This window comes from Filicampus tigris, chromosome 19, assembly GCF_054856515.1.
Source record: "Filicampus tigris isolate MCC_2025a chromosome 19, RoL_Ftig_1.0, whole genome shotgun sequence".
NCBI classification, from domain to species: Eukaryota; Metazoa; Chordata; class Actinopteri; order Syngnathiformes; family Syngnathidae; genus Filicampus; species Filicampus tigris.
Window position 1 is genome coordinate 6927513 of NC_141235.1, and position 17218 is coordinate 6944730.

Here is a 17218-nt window from a genome sequence, read left to right on the forward strand (position 1 = left end):
AAGGAACATCAAGAAAAAACAAACATCCATTTTCCTTTTAATTGATTTCATTGTAAAATTACTCCAGCTTCTTTTGGCTAAATGACAGTGAATCTGTATTTTATAAAAACATCATTTGTCAGACATGGAAAATGAAACAGAGTGCTGTGTTTGAATGCAATTTATAAAACTAAACTAAGGCCCGGGCCCCTTTGGTGTCTGGCGTTAAAATATATTTCCATCATTCATTTCCTCAAAGTACATTTTTACTTAATATTTTGCATTATCATTCTATTCCATTCACTGTAGTTATATTTATTGACGTATGTATCATTAGCAACCTAATTTGGTTTGGCTGCCCCATAATGAGGTGTGCAGGGACACACGTGTTCAAAGAACGTATTCAGCCATGGTAGAGGTCTGTGCTTTGGGTGCTGCTATTGATTTAATGCTATTATGGCTGGCATATGAAATAGAAACACAGCAATGTTACTAAGACGCGGGGCCACTTCTTTTACGCAGAAGTGAATTAATACTTCAAAAAAGTAACTCTAATGTTTTTTCCAGAGTAGAATAGCAAACCGCAGCTCAACTGATTTATCACACGAGCTTATAGTTGAAATGAAAACATGAAAGGAAATGCATGGAAATAAAATGTTAGCCGCGTGTTTACGAATACGGGAGGAGGGGGTGAGGCGGGGGTCGGGAAGCCAAATGAGGCGTCATCTTTGGCGCTGCTCCTCTGCGCCGACCGTCCGTGGCTCCCTCGCAATCCGCAAGCGCCACCATATTGCCCGCGCCTATTCATTTGTGCGAATGTGCCCTTGGCGTGACCGGGGTTTAGTGAGGAACAAGTCTAATTTCCATCGCTGAGCAGCTGCATCTGATACAGAACGCTTGAATTGATATTACAGATGACAATGGCCTCTGTTGGCCTCAATAAGCCTCACGCTGCCCTCGGCTCCCTCGCTCCTCTTCCGTCCTCTCCTCAGCTGCTTTGTGAAAGCACACGCATATAAACTGTCATAATAACCACTTCCTAAAAGTGCGGCCGTCTCATGAGGCTTTGCTGCAAATTGCTCCGAGCTGCCCCCAGAGGCTCTTCTCTTAATTCTTTGTCATCGACTTCCTTAAAAGATTTGAATGAGCGAACGGAACGTCTGGTTTTGTTTACCCAGTCATCAGGTTGTGCGGCAATTGCAATATTCGCAGACAAATTAGTGCTCTTGAAGACGATCCCAAAGGATTTCAAAATAATCGGAGACGTTTTCTTCAGTGGGACGTAGCGGCAATTATACGTCGGTGTTTAGCGCAGTGAGGCCAACTGTTTCAATCAATCAATCAATCAATCACATTTTATTTATATAGCACTTTTCATACATAAAAATGCAACTCAAAGTGCTTTAAAACATTCAAAGCAAAACATAGAATTATCTTCAATCAAAAGAAAAGATAAATTATTTAAAAGTTGTTGAAAGCCAAACTAAAAAGGTGTGTCTTGAGCTTCCTCTTAAAAATATCAACAGTCTCTGCAGACCTGACATCCTCTGGCAGGCTATTCCAAAGGTGAGGACCAAAATGGCTGAATGCAGCCTCGCCATGCATTTTGGTCCTCACCCTTGGAATAAATAAAAGGCCGGCGCCAGAGGACCTCAGGATCCGCGAGGGCTGGTATGATAAAAGCAAATCAGATAAATAAGATGGCCCAAGACCATTAACACATTTATAAACTAATAAAAGTACTTTAAAATCGATCCTGAAACACACAGGGAGCCAATGCAGCAATTTCAAAACTGGCGTAATGTGCTCCCGCCCTCTGGTTCTCGTCAGCACCCGAGCGGCTGAATTCTGCAGTAGTTGCAGTGGTGAAATGCTCTTTTTCGGGAGGCCAGAGAGCAGGGCATTACAGTAATCTAAACGACAGGAAATAAAGGCATGCATCAGCACTTCCGTGTTAGCCTGAGAGAGAAACGGGCGGACTCTGGCGATATTCTTAAGGTGATAAAAACCAATCTTGGTTACATTTTTAATATGAGGAATAAAACTGAGCTCAGAGTCAAAAATGACGCCAAGGTTCTTCACACAGTGTGAGGGATTAAAAATGTGTAGTTTTGGTAAAAGCTTCTCTCTCTGACCTTCGGGACCGATAACTAAGACCTCAGTCTTGTCCTCATTGAGCTGTAGGAAATTATCTGCCATCCATGACTTGATATCTAAAATGCAATTTAAAAGGGTATCAATGGGTCCTGTGTCATCAGGAGACACGGCAATATACAGCTGCGTGTCATCAGCATAGCTGTGAAAGCTGATGCCGTGTCCCCTGATGACATCCCCGAGGGGAAGCATATAAAGATTAAAAAGTAAGGGGCCTAAAATCGAACCTTGAGGAACCCCACATTTAATTTCATGAGTTTTAGAGGAACAAGTATCCATACTTACAAAGAAATATCGGTCTGTGAGATAGGAATAAAACCAGTCAAAAACAGTACCAGAGATGCCCACTAGATTTTTAAGTCTATTTAATAAAATTTGGTGATCTACTGTATCAAAAGCAGCGCTTAGATCCAGTAGCACCAAGACTGTGAGTTTTCTCACGTCTGCAGTGCACCTAATATCATTTAAGATCCTTAAAAGAGCAGTCTCCGTACTGTGGTTCATCCTAAAACCAGATTGATATTTCTCCAAAATATTATTTGTATTTAAAAAATGATTCAACTGGATGAAAACCAGTTTTTCTAAAATCTTACTTAAAAACGGTAAGTTGGATACGGGTCTGTAGTTATTAAAAACGCTCGGGTCAGAACCGCTCTTCTTCAGAAGGGGCTTCACCACCGCCGTTTTAAAGGCAGCTGGGAAGACGCCTGTCTGAAGAGAGCAATTGACTATATTTAAAATTTGTTCTTCAAAAAATCATTTGATTTGATTGCTTCTGTCCTGTGTTTACTCTCACAAGGCATGTCGGTCTGTTGCCTACATTTAAGCGTCAATAAACGACATCTGCTGTCAAGAATTTAGAAACAAAAATGCTGTATATATCGTTTTGTGCACAGGCCAAAGCCCTGTCTAATATAAAAGTATCGCTTTGGCACCTTCTTGTGGCCTTCTTCTTCTTCATTTAAACAGGCCATTGCACTAAGTAGCATCTATAGTTTATACATTTTTTTAGGTGGGGCGTCATTTGTTCGCAGTTAGTGTCAGATATATTAGTCTTATCCTTATACAGTATATTGTATTTTTGTTTTCATAATTCTGTTATGGTGTAGATTGGCTTTTTTCTTTTAATGTTAACATGTTTGAAATGCACGTGGAGTAGTTATCACATCCACCTCACATTCAAGGGATCTGCGCTTTCCATAAGTGTGAATTTTTTTTGTTTGTTTTACAATTTTTTTTTTTTCCCGACTACTATGTGACACGTCTGCTCGATGGCATACATTGGCACACTAGTAGCACAACTACATGTTCCTAGTTGAGCAAACCTGTGCAGTAGTTGACATTTGGATGCTACTAGTACGACTAGTGAAGCACTAGAAAAAGCAGAGTTGGATAATGTCACTAGTAGTACTAGTAGCACATAGTTGTCAACGACTGCAGTTTTGCCTCATCGGTCATGTGCTGTAGTAGTTCCACGAGAATGCCAAGTTGTCCTACTAGGGAGGGACAAAGAGCATACTAGTGCAAGAATCAATTCGAGTAAATAAATACTCAAATGGTTTTATAGAGAGCCATTAAACCATTTATTTGGTATTCTTGATATTTATCCTTTCAGTGGTGAAAACCACTTTCCATAGTTTACCTAAACAGAATTAATTACTGGTCAAAATGCAAGTGTCACACACACGATGGCAGAGTAATTATTTTTGGCTTAGCTGAAAGGATGATAGTGCTTGGAAGCAAAAAAAAAAAAAAAAGAATTCTGTGTATCATGATGTTATTGAAGAGTTTCCCCCAGTGAGTTAGCCTAACCTTATCTGCCATCAGAGTGTGGAAATAACAAAATAACCTTGGGCTTATTTGCGGGAGTGTTTGCGAGAGCATCGGTCAAGACTACACTCACCCAGGTGTTGTCTTGCTTGCCTCCTGTGACTTGCTTCCATAACTTGGAATTGTGTACAGCTGCTTGCCTAGAGGGGGGAAAGATGTTGAAATGAGGATTTGGAGCTGTGTGTGTCTGGGTGTGTCTGCGTGTGTCGTGTGGGTGTGCGTGCGTGTGTGGTGCGTGGACCCAAGCACCCTTGCTTTGCTTGTCCTACTGACTGCACTTTAATCCTATAATTAAAGCTTAGGGCAGGCCACTTTAATGAAGGCTGGTCAAATTGACGAGTGTTCATATTTGGGTGGCTCTGGTTTATTTTAGCGTGCGGTTCCGTTAACCACCAGATTGCGCCATCACTAAGATCACAGTTTAGGTCCAGATATAGAAGTGCCCACCTCATTAACGTTGCCCAGCACTTACAGTTGGAGTAATACATTTTGTTTGTTAGCTTTTACTCTGATTGCTCCCCAAAATATATGAGCACAACTCTGTTTCAGTGCTGATTCGGTTAAAATAAATAAATAAAAGGCCACTTTTTTTACGGGGAACCAAGCCCTGCCACAAATAACGGAAATCCAGTAATCCAAATCCATAGTAATTGATGCCACCCTAAAAGTGTACAATTGCCTACAGATGCCAAAGCACTAAATTAAACTTCTTCATTAACTAGTTCCTTGGCACCAAGATGCCACAAAATGGCAGCAAAGCATTACTTTAGTCTAAATGAATCTCCCTAACTCAACAACATAGTTCATTGGTACCCAGATGGTGAGTTATTCTTTTAACTATCTATAAATAAATAAATAAATCTGTGAATAGGTGATTCCGCAAATGCCAAACTGTGAATATGAAAGGGTGTGCTATGTTGTATTCCTCTGAATCCGACGCTTCCACTCTTTTCAATTATTTACCGTAACCGCCATTTGAATATTACAAAATAGCCTCGTATCCTTTGACATTTTCTCCCACTTTCATGCTTTTATCTCACTCAAATCCCCATTTATGAGGGGACATGATCAGGACTTTATGAGGAAAAGCCCAACAGGGATGAGTTGGATGGAGCAAGCATGGCCTGCAGAGGCATGGCTGCATTGCCAAATGCAGTGGGAGTGGAGCACTAAATCTCACTGTCGAGACAGCATGCAGAGCTAAAAGGAGACACATCCAGGAGTCATTAAGTCATAATGATAGAGAAAGAGCGATTCTCCAAAAATTTGACTCGGGGCCAACACCATTAGCAGATGATAGATGACGCTATTCCATCGGGATTCTTAATCAATGTGGACAATATACAGTGTACACACACACACACACACACCTACCTTATCACCGCTGACTTTGCAACTAGTTCATCCTTCTATTTTTTGTACATGTTCCCCAACTTGTCTGATTTCGTCCTGGCTCATTCTTGGCTGCCTCTGTCGTTATCCACACCTGGATAGGACAAATTTGGTGGTCATATTTAAGATCCGTGTCATCCATCCATCCATTTTCTAGAACACTTTTCAGACAGTGTTTAGTGTATATAAAGAGGCATGCAGTACACCGGTATAAAAGAGAAGCTCAGAAAAGTACAGTATATATATATATATATATTTTTTTAAAGAAATCACTCCATTTTGCAAGTATATTATATCATCTTTCTGCATGCAGCCAGGTTTCCGAGATATATATTTAAGTAATTTTAGCTGTAACACTTGTGTTCTACTAAAAGTAGTTGTTCTTGCGTGGTCCAAGAGAAACAATTGCTAAAAGATTGATGATCTCTGAACGTTGCTTGAGGGTCAAATCCAATGACTTGTCTGGACTACAAATTGGAAAAAGTGAGATATTCTCTCTTACACGTTGCATTAATAAACACGATAAAATAAACGCTATAATTTTCCGTCAGATCGGAGCAGCGACTGGCAAAGGCAAAACACTTTGCCAAGCGCCGGAGCGTCGTACATAATTTAAGTATTATCAAGGTTCAGTTGCTCTGCGTTAATGACACAATAACCTGGCATTCCAATGTGCACGGAGGTGATAAAGCCTTGACGCTTCCCTTACACCCCCCCCCCCCCCCCGTATCGCTTCATCCTCGCCTCACCACTTCTCCTCGCCGCCCTGACGTGTCAACAAAGTCCCATCAATGTCAGTTAGGAGAGACTCGACTGGGCTCGGCAACATGACAGTCACTCACAGTTAGTGCTTTGAAAAAGTCTACACACCCCTATTTACATGCTAGGTTTTTGTGATTAAAAATATGGGATCAAGATAAATAATTTCAAAAATGTTTCCATAATTAGTCACATATAACCTGTACAACTCAATTGAAAAAAAACACATCTATGAATGTGGCTGTGTTAAGGGTAATGGTTTAATGAATTGCAGTTAAAAGTTCAATTGGACTTTGTTTTTCAAACTAAAACTTTTGTAGTTTTTGCGTTTGTGGAATGAGAATTAATCGTTTTTAGCCATCTCTGGGGGAGGCCATTTTGTCGACTGAAAATGACATCACAACTACCCAGGTCTCAGGTAACGACCAATCACGGAAGACATGTTTCCTGAAGCTGAGCCGTGATTGGTCGTTACCTCAGCCCTGAGTAGTTGTGATGTCATTTTCAGTCGACAGAAATGACAAAATGGCCGCCTCCTAAGATGGCTAAAAAGGGGTGGATTTTGCTGCTTTACTCATATTACACAAACACAATATTCATCAGAATTCCGTGTTACTAGTGGGCCTGCTGGGAACATATTCTTGAAAAAAATATATGTTTGGGTTGAATTCCTTTTTAAGGGCTATTTCCTTGCCCAAAAGTCTATATGAAATTTGGAATTACTTTCTCAACACTGATCAGCAACATTGTTGTATAATGGATGCTGTGCGCCTCGGCAGTGCCAATTTCAAAGTGATATATGCCTTCACAGTGGTTAAATGTTAAACGTGGATGCATTCAAAACACACTGAGCAGTGAAATGGCAAAAGGCCACCACAAATGCAAAAGAAAAGGTTGCCTTCGTGACATCAACACTACAACATATCAATCTATATTCACGCCCATCAAAAAGGTCAAAACATTGTCCTGATATTCTGCAAACATCTGGACCCCGTATCCCCTCACTTGTTTTGAAAATGTTATAAAAACCGAGAAGATAACCGGACAGAACGCGCCCTTGTTGAAGCGGAGCTGCGTTGTGGAGTTTCCACGAGATTGCGAGTGGCTTGACCTTTCAGCGCCAGCTTGGATCTGAGGGACTTTCCCCCACAGGGTGAAAAGAAGAACGGTGTGTCCGCTGTTTCTCTGGCTTCTCTGGATTGAATAGAAAGCTAGTGAAAGAGGTGCTGCTGTTGCGTTTCCACTTTCTTTCGCAAATGCTAAGCAAAAACATAGTAGTGTAGACTGGCCTTAGCCTAATCCATTTGCAACCTCGGTTGGAAAACATTCCTTTATGCTTGTAAATGAATAGTTCTCACCAGGCAGCTAAAGTGGATATGAAAAGATAAAACGTCAGTGTTAAATGTCAGTAGTTTATGAAAAAAAAAAAAAAAAAGTGGAAAGAATGCGCCCACTCTGCTTTGCAAAAGCACTCAAAATTGAAAGGGCTTCTCTCAAAAAAAATTAAATAAATAAATAAATAAATTCAGGTTAGATTATCAATTTGATTTCAGTCTTGGGTCTGGCTGGGCTACTCAAAAGGTTTTTTTTTTTCTGGTGATGCAATAGTCGGTGATTTGGATGTATGCTTCCATATTCTCATGGCGAAACGTGAAATTCCTCTTCATCGTCAGCATTCTAGAAGAGGTTTTGTAAACATTCATACATCGCTCCATCTTGATTAAATTTCAATATCCAGCTGAAAAACAAACAAAAAAAAACCCCAGCATCACAACTATGTTGTTTTTCCTCACGAATACCCTCTCCTGCTGTACATTCCAATTTTGTGTCTCTTAAGGGAATGTGATTTGATATGAAGCATGAAACGTATCCATTTGTGTGCTCATAATCTTGGTTGTTTTTTTCGCATTCATGCTGGAATTTATTGTAATTTTGCAACAACAAAGTCAGAGCAAGATATGATCAGTAAAATAAAAAAAATTGGCGTGGCCTCATAAAACCTACATCATGAACAATGCATGCATATATGCAAACATTACCCAAGTAACAACGCATGCAAGACCTTTTGCGCCTTCTGCATGGGCCATGTTTCAGCATTCAAAAGGACATATTGATTTAGCGCTACACAAAAGCTTTCCTGTCTGATTTCCCTCAAGACGGCACAGATTAAAGTCCCTTGTGCTCTTGTTGTACATATTGACCTGCTACCTTAAATAATTCAGCACACACTTAACACTGTAACCTGCAGCAGAAGTCAAGGCATGGAAAAATTCATTTGTTTGCATTGAGACAGGTTCTTTTTTTTTTTTTTTAATAAATCGTCTTCAAAGGGTTTTGTGTCCCTACCCAATTCAGTCTAAAACTTTTTTTTTTTAATATAAGAATCCCTGTTCATTTCCCATGCACACATTATATGTTCCAGGCCAGGAATATCTGCATAATAGTTTATCAAATAATATATTACAGGTATTTTTAAAATGTATCAACAGCCTGTTAGTTAATAATAGGGAAAGGGCATTTTTTAATTTTGCAGGTAGCCTGTTTTTGAAGGTGTAGATCTCACAACTTCTGTTCTTTGTTTCATATATGTGATCATTCTTATGCTGTTTTACTGTGGTGGACACACAGACAGTTCTCTGGGCTGTTTCAGACTCTCCGTGAACACTGCCCCACTGTTCCATTATAATATACATACTGTGTCCAAGACTTGGACTCTTATACAGTTTCAAAGTTATCCATAACCCTTCAAATGTGGTGGAAATCCAGACAGTTCTCAGGACTGTAGTATGTTTCGCTAACAGAGTAAGGTTATTAACTCCGACTCATTTTATTTGAGCTGTCAGGCATTGTTGTAAGATGTTATTTGGTGACACATTTAAGCCCAGCAACACTAATACCTCCCATCTGTCATTGAGTTCACTTGAAACGAAAAGAAAGTAAAGGGGAAACAATTCAGCGCCTTTTAAAGGGATCACGCTCAGAAAAAGTTAATTGGATTAGCAGGCTTCGGTCATTCAATCCAGCTATTGATCCCTGGCCAGAGGAAATATCTGCAGGGCTGCTGCAGTGTCCAACATGAGATTGATTTGTGAAAATTAAAAAAAAAAAGACACATTGACGTATTTGTTGTCAGCTAACGTCCACAAAAATATTGCTGTTTGTAGTATTTTATTTGGGACATATACAGTAAATGACAAAATTATTTTAGCTTTTAGTATGACCCTACAGTCAGAGGTAGCAAAAGTATTCACACTCTGTACTTAAATAGAAGTACATATACTTAAAAACAACCAAAAAATACTCTGGTAAGAGCATAGTTCCGATTCATCTCTCATTACTGTCAAATAGAATACTCAATGGGGGGAAAAAAACATCTGCACGCAAAATAGTTTCCCTCTTTTATACACTGGCATAGCACTCATGCCGAGGAGGAGACAAAAAAAAAAATCTGTGGGCACAACTTTGCTGCAAGCTCTGACAGGCCAATCAGGACTTAACCGACCGCAGGTCCTGAATGACCAAAACAAAACAATATAACAAGAAAGCTAAATTACCCAATGATAATCACAGAAAAAAATACACCTACCCTTCATGCGTTTTACAGATTAAATTTTGAATGCTAAAAGGTTGTGGGTTTGTTTTTTTTCCTGGCACATAACATTTTCCCCGCACGTCTTCTGGAGATTTTGTTATGGTCCGATGAAACCCGGGTTGAACATTTTGGCCATGAGTCTGAAAGTGCTAGTTGAATAGAATATGGACAATTTTTTCTTGGTCTTGGTCATTTTCAAATAAAGAGAGCGTATTTGACATCACACGGCCCGAGTTTGCATATAAATGATACAATTGATGTTTGGCACGTGTTTGAAAGATTGAGGCACAGAGATCACGATAGCATGCATGAAACGTCACCATCATTAACTGGCCACCCAGCACATCTGACAGGCGGCCCCCACCTCAAAATAGCAATAGTTGACCCATCTGGGCAGAGGCAGATTACAATGTTAATGAAGCCCTTTGAACACGCTGATGGCATCTGTCAAGATAGGCCTTGAAGCAGGAGTGCGCAAAGTATATACAGCCCGCTCCCTTTTTTTATGCAGCCAACTCATCGTTTATATTCGAGAAAGTCCTGTAAAAATTTTGCCATTAATTGAGCTGATTTGTACCCCAAAGTTTACTGTACAGGAATCGTGCCAAAAGATGAGAGGGGTCACCTTGTGTTAGCATTGTACAGTGCGCACCTAGTTAAATGACGGTTTCAACGTGTGGGGGGAAAACTTGCCCCCGATCTCGTCTGTCTATATAATTAAGAAAGGGATGAGAAATTTCACTCTCTTTTGTGCCGCTTCACTGACTAATCTGAGCCGCAAACCTTCCTTCTGTTTACGTTTTTGCAACCAAGAAGACAATTTGATTTTTGGGTGAAAAGAACCCGAACGAGGGAGAACTACAAGTTGGAAAGGACACATTGGTCTGTTGTTGCCAACAGCAGCTTCCTTATTTGTACTCTTTCCACATATTGATTTGGTCTTGTAAAGAAAGGACGAAGAAGAAAGGTTAGGGTGAGAAAGAAGGAATTGCTGAAGAAATCCCAAGTGAAGAGTTTCGGCGAAATTGGAGCCTTTGGCCAACAGTGGAGACGATGTAATCCTGAAAGAGGAGCAGAACACAGAAGCGAGAAGACAAGAAGGGATGAATATATTCATCGGGATTTGAGAAGGCGCTAAGAAGACACATTTGAGCACCGCTGGACCTTGACAATGATGAGTGCAACTTCATTCCGGTGTACGATACAATGGAGCTGAGAGAGAATGGCTCGTGAATGTCTCTCCATCGCGCTCGTCATTAAAGCCAACACGCGGAGCAGAGCAAGTTAATTTGTTACGTTCCGATCGCGGCCATATGTGCAAGAATAGCATCACGGTAGCTTCGAAGCATCCAATCATTTGCATAAAGAGAAGGATATGTAACCAGGTCATTCTCATTTCCTCATGCACAATCTGTTTTCTCGCTGGGATTTCACTCGGAACACATGCGTATAATCTGTCACTTTTTTTTTCGTTTAACCAAACAGGTTGTGCGTCACTCATATGAAATGACAATGGCCTTGTTGATCTATTGCCATCCCGCTAATGGGAAACAGTGTGGTGATGTACAATAACAAATATGATCATTTATATACCTTATTTAGAGAAAAATAACATGGAGGACATGTACATAAGATGTGTCAAATGAATTATACTAATCATATTCCAGTCACATAAGACGAGCATAGATATTTACTGTGCATGACACGATGCCGGTTAATATTTTTTTTTAAATGCCACATACAAGATAAGTTTGGAAATGTCCAGCAATTTGATACATTATGTCCTTTTCAAAATTGTCATCTCTTGTATGACGTGTTTGAAGTTTTGTCATGTAGACAAAGATTCTAAACTGCTCCAGATGTATGTGGCACAGTTGCATGCTGTTATATTGCATTTTGTACGTATGATTTGTGTAACCGTCCCGTTATTAAGGACCGCAATAGTAAGTACCCACTGAAGGCCCAGTCACCAAACAATGTTTACTTTTAATGTGTAACTCTTAGTGTGGATTTATTATAACCAAGGGTCATTAATCAGCATGTCTTCCCTCAAAAATGAATATTAAATAATTTCTGGGGGTTTTTTTTCCGCCAAATATACCTCCAGCGCTATTAGGGAGACGCTCCTGACTGATTCCCCAAATGTTCCCGAATTTCACGAGAAGCGTCACTCGATCGCTTCTCCGACACGAGAAATACAATCTCTCATTTATCTCACTGTGCTCTCATTAAGTGCGCTCGGCTTTAAAGACGCTCCCTGGAGCCCTAATAGCTGCAATTAGCAAGAGAGCGTGCGCACACACACCTACACGCACACACACACACACAATGTGGGCTGTGAGCTTGTCAAAGGGAATTGTAGCCCTGCAGCATTGAGTGAGAATAAGACAGAGGAAGCATGAGGGAGGCAGCCATTCTTCTGCCTCCACTAATAATGTTGGGCTGTGAGTGCCAGGCTCAATTTCATTGGCTGTCAGCATGAGCACCACCGGGCATGGATTAGCACTGAGGGGAGGGGCTGGAGACGAGAGGGAAGAACAAACTTCCTATAAATTAAGGTCTGTTTTAATAAAGGATGCTTTTAAGTACCATTAGTGGCTACTTTATCCATTCAAACTTAACTTAGCCCTTTTACCGGATAAACAATTAGCTTTGTGAAAGCCGTCTTAACTTCTTAAAAATGAAATATGGCCCTTAAAGAGGAAGTCAACACAAACGTTTTTTTTTTCAAGAATATTTTCTAAGCAAGCCCACTAGTTGAAACGGGGCTTTCTGATAAATATTGCGTTTGTGGAATACGTGTTAATCCACACGTTTTTAGCCATTTCTGGGGGATGCCATTTTGTCTTCTGTCGACTGAAAATGACATCACAACTGCTCACAACGACCAATCGCGGCTCAGATTCAGAAAACAGGTCACCCGTGATTGGTCGTGGTGAGCAGTTGTGATGTCATTTTCAGTCGACAGAAGACAAAATGGCCGCCCCCAGAGACGGCTAAAAACGAGTGCATTTTGCTGCTCAACTTGTCATGAAAAAAATATGTATGGGTTGACTTTGGTTTTAAGCATGCAATTTTACTCACCCCTGATCTACAGTCAGGGTTGCAGTATGAGAGGTGAAAATGATCATGATTGTAAAGCTTATTGTGACTGAACTAAATAAGCATGAAAAAAATAGTCCGTTACTCATGAACACTCACATAACTCTCTGCCACTGAAAAACTGCGACTACTGCAGTTACGAGCGGTCAAAAGAGGGAGGGAGGGGACACCTGTATGTGGAAAAAAAAATTCCATACAATTATTTGCTATTTTAGTTTACTGGTTGATGTTTTATATTGATTTTACTTTTGAATCCAGTGCCCCTTAATTTCCTCATTAAAAATGCTGTTCAAATACACGGGCAAGACGGGAAGTGTGGCAGCGAGCAGCCAGCCTCACCTCGGATTGTGCAATCCGTCGCTAAAAGCAAAAATAGCACAGTGCAATAGCACCTTCTATCGGCAACATTAGTGTACAACAACAGGAGGCAATTGCGAACTACCTGTTCTGCCTTGACTCATGTAAATATTATATTTCAGACGTTTATACATACACATATATTGTACTACCAAATTCCCTTTGGTCGACTTAATCTAACCTACCTAACCCAAAGCAAAATACCTTGTTGCTCAAGAACACATGAATTGAAAAAGTACATACTGGTCTTTTTTGTACCTCCTCAAAGCTTTATACTCATCCAAAAGTCGGGGGGGAAAAAAACATCGGAATAATAACGGTGACAGTGGGGGAAAAGATGACAGGAACACTGGGATAAGACAGTCTTTTTAATTGCTTCAACAACCTTAGTGGCCATGTTGCAAACACGAGCATAAGAAGGAAGCGAGGGGAGCGAGTCCCAGTAATCTTCCAGGGACATTCTTATTATCTGCCCTGCTGTCTCGGAGCGGTGAGTTCGATCCCCGGGGCCACTCACACAGAGCTGAGAGACAGACAGATCATCTGACAAAGCAAGCGTAGACACGCATGCAGGTAGACAGACAGGGAGAGCAGGTAGACAGGCAGAGGTCGGCATGGCCACTTCGTACATGCCCCCCCCCCTTCCCCCATGTCCCCAAGCAGCTCCAGATATTGCTGCTTCACTGAACAGCATAATGACAGTCTCCTCTTCTTCTTTTTCTTCTTCACAGGGGCTGGCTGTTGTGAAAATCCACTCAGGATTACTCTGTTTTGAAAAGGAACTTTATTCCTAAGGTACCCGGGAATCATTTCTTCTGAAGAATACACGAAAGGAGCCGCTTCTGTGCATGTATATGACCAAAGCAACAATGGCGGACCACAGGGATGTTGTTTCATATACGCATTTTTAGGAGTTCATTCATACAATATAGCCAGTATGGCTGCAGGGGTTAAGGAGAGAGAGGAGCGGTCTATGTGGAGGTTTTTAAGTAAACAGCTTGGGGGTCAGGAGCCTTTGGAGGTTATCGGCATGGAACCAAACTCACAAGCAGCGTTCAGCATCTTTATTTGAACAGTGTGTGCGTGGGTTTTAGAGGTGAAGGGCTTTTCGTGTGGCAAAAGTACTCGTACTCTGTGCTAAGTAATGTACAGTTCAGATGTGTTAAAAAAAATACTCTGCAAAGAGCAGAAGTACTGATTCTGTAATTTTTTTTGGGATCTATTTGGGCAGTGCACAAGTTAGTGGTGAGTCGAATTGAGAAAAATGAAAAAACGAACGCCGAAGGGGTCCTGGAAGTTGAAGTAAGCTATTTTAAACCAAAAAGGAAAACCTTTCAGTAGGTTAACACTGCTCCGTCAACATGCTGGTGTGCGCTCTGAGTGAAATTCACTTACTTTTACAAATAACTGAGCAGTGTCTGAGTGCAAAAAAGTCGTTTTTTGCACTCATGGAAAGGGCTGATTTTGCAGGTATGATGATTCCGCCCGATGCCAGCGAATTATAAAAAAGGGTTACAGCCTACACACCTACAAATTGCAACCTTTGCAATTTGAAAATTGCATTTGTGATATTAATTTGAATTTGATTAATTGTTTGGCCCTGTTAAATTGCTATCTTATTTGTCCAAACAAACAGATGCAAACCCACGCAAATGTAGTCCACTTCCCCCCACCGCAGTCGGTCACTCTCCTTTCGTTATCCTGATAATTCAAGAGGAAATGAAATCATCTGGCGCAATGATGCAGACTGTGGAGTGTGATGGTATGTTTTATTTGTGCTGATTGGAAGCCAATTAAGCAGGTAATGGATGGGCAGCCTATCATCCAAAGCTAATTGGCTGAGCATTTACGTTACAGTGATTGGAGTTTTTGGTTCACACAAACATAACATTGCCCTTCTCCTAATGCAGAAAAAAAAAAAAAGGATCCAGAAAATTAGTTTTGAGTGTTCAAAACTTTTCTTTTCATGCTTGGCATTTAATCTCTAATCAACTTGATGATCCTGAAAATGAGAACACTCACATGCAGCGAGCATCAGCTACAGCTCATGTCCAGAAGCTCACAACGAGACTAAGCGGCCATGTTCCTGAGGTCAGTCACTAGGCCACGCCCCCTTAAAAGCGCACAAATGTGACCAGCCTAATTCTTTACTTTTCCCTGATGTTTTTCATACAATGCAAGGCTATTTTTCTCTATTGAAAACTGTATAATAGGGGCAAAATATATATATATATATATATATATATATATATATATACATATACACACACACACACACACACACACACACACACAAGTAAACTGAGTTATGAGCTTAGTCATGGAACAAATTCAGTCAAGGTCCCGCTGTACACAGTACTGCAAATGAGGAATAAACTCGTTATCATATATAGAGGCTATTGTGTTTTATAATTCTATAGTCAGATTTTCTTGTGTAGCACAGCCTCAAACTTTTAATACACTATTCATTAATGTGCTACTTCAGCAGATTGTGCAGCAAAGATAACCCTCAGTCTCATGCAGCGATGTTAGCCACCCCCCCGCCCCCACACCTCCAACCCCTCTCGTTTGGGAGGGGACCCCAAAAGACAAGAAAGCAATTATTTCTCGACCTCTGTTCCCATTTTCAGGTAGGCTACTCTCTCGCTCTCTCTCAATCCCAGTCCAATGAGAAAGGGAGGAAGAGGAGACAAGCTGCAGGTGTTGATGGCGGTGGGAATGTGAATGGCGAAGGGGCACCGCAGACTACAACTTCTGGGGGGGTTTAAGGTTTACATTATGTCTTAATTTGTTATTAAGTGGATACATAATCAACATGTAGCAGTTTCAGTGCAAAATCCGTGCACAGATTCAACTCCTCTCGTTTAATCAGTACGGTACTTATCTTAAATCTTTGATCAGTACGGTACTTCTATCAAATCTTTGATCAGTACGGTACTTATATTGAATCTTTACAGAGGATAAAGAATATATGACTGAGTACTGTTATATTCCAATTCTATGTGCAGTTTCACTGTTCATGTTCAATCCAATAATGAAAAGCTTACAGCATCGCAACATAGATGCTAATTAGCATTATCATTAAGACAGTGGTCTGAAAAGCGAATCTATGTGGTTTTAAATACACAAGGGGAAATTTTCTTTGTTTTTAGTTTGGCAGTAAACGTCAACTGGGAGTGACAATAAAGGCCTCGAAACCTCTTTTGAAGAATTGTTTACTATTTACCAAAGTGCTGCTTATAGTGAAGTGAGTTGCGTTTACTGCCACCATACAGTGCTTGTATCTCAAGTCTGTCAAAACACAAAAAAAGGCAGCTCGTCCTTCATCTTGACAACTTTAAAATCACATTCCCAAAAGTCACAAATTTTCCAATACAACTCCCAAATTAAGAGATACTTCACTTATTTTCCTCCTGCTTCCACTCAGAATTAAATTCCTTCCATTCCAATGCATTGCAGTTCAAATTTAGCAATTACACATGATTGGGAAACGTATTTTGTATTAATGCTTCCTGGTTGCAGGCTTTCGTTGCTGGACTTTGTAAGTCTGTGCATGCATTTTGTTTCAGTGAATTAAGAGTGATAGCAGTTATGGCCACTAGTAAGCACTAAATTGGAATAGGGCACTTAGACCTGCAGCGTAAATCCAGTCTAAATGTAGGCTGGTGACACTTGACTACATCTCAATGTCAAAAATTCACTTCGAAAGCTTGCAAAACCTTGCGTTACATGTCGAGTTGTTTTTTTGTTCCTCAGCAGAAAACCAAAAAGAGCCAACTGGTTGAATGCCGCTGCAAAGAATTTCAATTGCGCGATGGCCGTGCCACAATACAAAGCATTTATCTGCTGGTATTAGGGGCGAACAGATACAAGATAGCACACACTTGTGGATGTGACGTGATCTGCTTGTCATATCTGATGCTACATTCTGCAGAGGGCGTGTACATGACTTAAATGAAAAGAAATTTTTTTTTTTTTTTTTTTTTTTTTTTTTTAGCATTTGGCTCATCTCACTCCCATCCCTCTCTGCCATCATCTTTCAATCTATGTCCC

The 17218-nt window shown here is 40.5% G+C and overlaps 1 long non-coding RNA gene across 5 annotated transcripts in view; it reads right to left on the reverse strand.

The window, feature by feature from the left end:
* The window catches only part of LOC147129201 (uncharacterized), a 45089-nt gene that overhangs the window by 2005 nt on the left and 25866 nt on the right, over window positions 1-17218 (reverse strand). For all 5 annotated transcript variants that reach the window (XR_015082609.1, XR_015082608.1, XR_015082606.1 and 2 more), the window contains 2 exons: window positions 5338-5449; window positions 4037-4103 (listed from right to left, as the gene is read on the reverse strand). This is a non-coding gene — a long non-coding RNA (uncharacterized LOC147129201). The remainder of the gene's footprint in view (window positions 1-4036; window positions 4104-5337; window positions 5450-17218) is intronic.